This window comes from Strongylocentrotus purpuratus, unplaced genomic scaffold (assembly GCF_000002235.5).
Source record: "Strongylocentrotus purpuratus isolate Spur 01 unplaced genomic scaffold, Spur_5.0 spur5_scaffold_21, whole genome shotgun sequence".
Lineage (NCBI taxonomy): Eukaryota > Metazoa > Echinodermata > Echinoidea > Camarodonta > Strongylocentrotidae > Strongylocentrotus > Strongylocentrotus purpuratus.
Genome location: NW_022145607.1, coordinates 32,830,383 through 32,834,439, shown reverse-complemented (window position 1 = coordinate 32,834,439; position 4,057 = coordinate 32,830,383). Strand labels below are relative to the sequence as shown.

Sequence of the window (4,057 nt, the reverse complement as noted above, 5' to 3'; positions counted from 1 at the left end):
AAATAACCTTTTAAATGGCCATATAATAAGCGTTTTCATGATTTGGCCGCCATTTTGGCGGCCATTTTGAATTTTTCGCATTTTACAAGAAATGCTCAAGGTTTCGCGTCTGGCACTCATCGGATTCGGACTCAGCACCCCCGAATTGACAAGAAAACATCAAATAACCTTTTAAATGGCCATATAATAAGCGTTCTCATGATTTGGCGGCCATTTTGGCGGCCATTTTGAATTTTCGCGTTTTACGAAAAATGCTCAAGGTTTCGCGTCTGGCACTCATCGGATTTGGAATCAGCACCCTCAAATTGATAAGAAACCATCAAAAAACATTGTATATATGAAAAAACAAGGTTCCTTGCTCTCTAGCCTGGACTATCATGCTTGAACAACTCGACTGGTTTATTGGTTGTGTGTTGATCAGGTGAGAATCGTTATGCTGACGCTTTTGATTGATTTATTGATTAGTGAATTCATTGATTGATTGCCTGATTGTCTCAATGAGAATCAAACATAATAACTATGTCACTATTATTTGGTTGATTTGTTGATTATTTATTTCATGTATTGATTGCTTGTTTGTTTTGTTTTTAGTTGATTAGTTAGATTAATTCATCACATTGAAGGACATTCAGATTAATGGATTGAAAAGATGGTTGGCTAATTGATTTATTTATTGGTGATTGCCTTGATGCTTGCTTTTATGATCAATTATTAAAATATTTTGTTATCGAAAGTTTGTTTAACTGCTTATTGACCGGTTGGGTGAATGGGAGTTAGAACACAATCGCAACTACTCTCGAACAACCAACTAGTTAGGCAATTTCGATAGCCTTATGTGTCACGTAATCTGAGCATTAAAGGTACTATGTCCCTTTTGCAGCCAACCTCAAATTCTGTAGAACTTTGCAGGAATTATGAATATGTCATGTATGTCCTAGCTGTGAAATTTAAACGTTAGCAGTGTCCTTATATTCAAATTATGCAAGGAAACCTGTTTACTTGCTAGACTTCACTGTCAGACACTATTGAGTGACTGACTGGCTTTTTTTCTTCTTTGGTAATAACATACATGAAAAGAGTTGTAAAGGGTACATGAGCATTTGTCTACATCAATAACCCATTTCTTGTAATGGCCAAAATTAAACTGATTGAATCTTTGCGCAGCATAAAACGTATGACCATTCGATACTATTGTCTGAAAATGAAGACTATTACTTTTGGGCTCTATAGCCCTAAAGTCGATTTGACAACTAATAGTCGTTATTTTCCCACTTGAAGACATTTTCAAGCCCCACCTTTTTTTAGAGAAGTTCCAAATTAGTATTATCTTTCAAATGCAGTTGGAATTTAACTTTTTCATTTTGTGGCCTGCAAATGGGACATAGTACCTTTAAGATGTACAATATAGGGTATTGAAACGCCCTTTTTTTAGAATTAAAAGCTCGATTAGTTCGCTTGTCAATTTATTGAGTAATTATTGGGTTATTATCTTACTGTTTGGTTCATTAATCCAGTGACTGATTGGAGATGTTTGATTCAGATTGAATACTTAAAAGCTTTAATAACTGAACAGTAATATCAAGCGGGCAAACAATCTAACGAGAATCTTTACAATGCCAAACTTACTTCAGGTTTGTCTAAAGTGTGTCCTTATCATTTTACGCTTGTGTCTATCACACCACCCCCACTTTCTCTGCGACCCCCTCCCCTTCCCCCCCTCTCTCTCTCTCCCTCTCTCTCCTTCTCTCTGACACACACACACACACACACTCTCTCTCTCTCTCTCTCTCTCTCTCGTTCTCTCCCCCCCCCTCTCTCTCTCTCCCCTTCTCTGACATCATATGATTTTTATATTTTTGAATTAATGTAGAGCCAAATTGGATCCGTGCTACACCCTCTACGGTCATCGTCAAGCAGTTTACACTTTGTGTCCTGGGGAAACATTTTACGAATATTTACAAGAGAATGATCATTGGGTAAATGATATCATTTTAATGATTTCCTCTTTAAAGAGCTCATTAAAAAAGCATAAGACCAATACCACGTATTATTACCATTGTTATTAAATCTTCTGAGAGAAAGATATGTGATTGGGCTATGTTGATGACGTGCCTCTGATATTAAAGATTTTTGTTTAAATTATGCTATAGAGATCCTTGTAATACTGTAAAGAGACATGATTTTATCTTTGAAGTTTAATGAGTTGGAGGTGTCGTGGTCTAGTGGTTTATTCGTTTGACTCTCAATCCAAGGGTTGAGGGTTCGAATCCCAGCCCGGCACTAATATCATTTGGATAGAGATTAATCCACGTTTGCCACTCTCCATCCAGTCGTAAATGGGTACCTGGTTATCGCTGGGGTTAACAAAAATTACAGGGCCCTCAGAAAGAAACAGCATTGATACTGATGAGGCTTTCCTGGGTTAAACAAAATAGTCACTATCACTGCTAATTGTGCTTTCTTTTGTCTTTCAGCGGTTTACTAACGACTCAATAGGCAACCCTAATCATATAACACCGTGTGATCGTTGAACACCGGGCATCTTCAAACAAAGTCAAAGTTACCTCGGACAAGTTCGTCACCCTTCTGTGAATTTTCAACAAGGATTGGGAAAATGTCGCGTCCAAGAATATTCAAAATAATTATGAAGATGTAGAAAACAGATTATTTTGGGAATGTTGAATCGCTGTCAATGTACGTATATGCAATTTATTGATAGAAACATCTAAATTTGAACTTATATTCCTTTGTTATTATATTTATATATTTCAATTCGGTTTGAAAACTTATGTGTAAAGTGGTAAATAATTGTTATTAATAAAAATGCATGAATACAGTTAAATTACGTAACTTAAGGAAACGAAAAAAGCCATAACCAAACGACAATCAATATTATAATATATTTGTATGACAACTATTTTGTCTGCACTAAAATGTATCCATGTTTTGTATCCTATTTCTGTTCTATGTAAACTATGTCTGTGCCTTTACTTTAAATGTCAGTGAAACAAAATATATCCATGTTGAACGTACATTGGACAAATACAAAAAGATATTTGGTTTCCAAAATGTGAATTTAATCGGGTGTGAGTTCTGCATCCTGCATGCACCTTTGAAATGATAATGATGTACCTTGTCTGAGGTTCATCCCTCCTATCATGGATAATGAGATATATCGTAAGGAAATGGTGTTTGGACATGTCGGACATTATTAAATGAATAAATAGAAATAATAATAATATTAAAAAATATTCTGCGGAATTCAAATCAAATCTCTCTTTCGACTTAAAATTCCTGTTCTTCAGTTATTATTTTTGCCGTCTTTCATCGGCTGTCATTAGAGAGTTATAAATTTGATAAAATATAAACTATATTAGTCGGGGCTAATTGATAGGCCTTTCGAAATATATTTTACAGTTCTACCACTAGAAATTGAATTAAACCTCTGCTTCTGCTGTATTGAGTGATTATGTAACACATAACGGAGGAGGGGCGCTGATATTTTACATGATTTCAAGTTTGTTACTATCCGCTAAAACATAGACATCGTAGTGAGAACTTTTGTTTCCCGATGTTTGTAATACATGTATGAACATAAATTATACATGAAAGCATTTTCAATAAAGAAGGCCTATATTCAAAGAATAAATGACTGTATGAATAAATGAATAAATAAATGAATTAAGTAAATGAATACTAGTAGATGGATGAATAATAAAACAACCAAATAAATATATAAATAAATAGTTACATAAATGAATAATGGTTGTGAGCTAATAAAACCAAAAAGTATACCCACTCACCCCACTCCCATCTAGACGAAATTACACATAGTGAATATAGAACAAAGAAAACCGCTATAGAAATGACGTTTAGTCTTTTAATTGATTAAAAAACAAGCCCTGCATTGCAAGAGCCGCACCCGACACTTCCAACTGTTTTAATCACAATGGCATGTAATTGCGCTTGAATTGCATCACTGCTCCTGGTTTTTTGACATACGAAGCGCGAGCGAGGCCTTTCACTTTTTTTAAGCGCGTGTGCTCAGAAAGCAAGT

General features: G+C 35.1%; 1 long non-coding RNA gene across 1 annotated transcript; it reads left to right on the top strand.

The window, feature by feature from the left end:
• The first annotated feature begins 375 nt into the window (after nucleotides 1–375).
• On the top strand, nucleotides 376–3,203 carry LOC115928025. Its single transcript, XR_004065827.1, has 3 exons — nucleotides 376–421; nucleotides 1,871–1,976; nucleotides 2,475–3,203. It is a non-coding gene; the product is annotated as an uncharacterized LOC115928025 (long non-coding RNA).
• The last annotated feature ends 854 nt before the right edge of the window (nucleotides 3,204–4,057 follow it).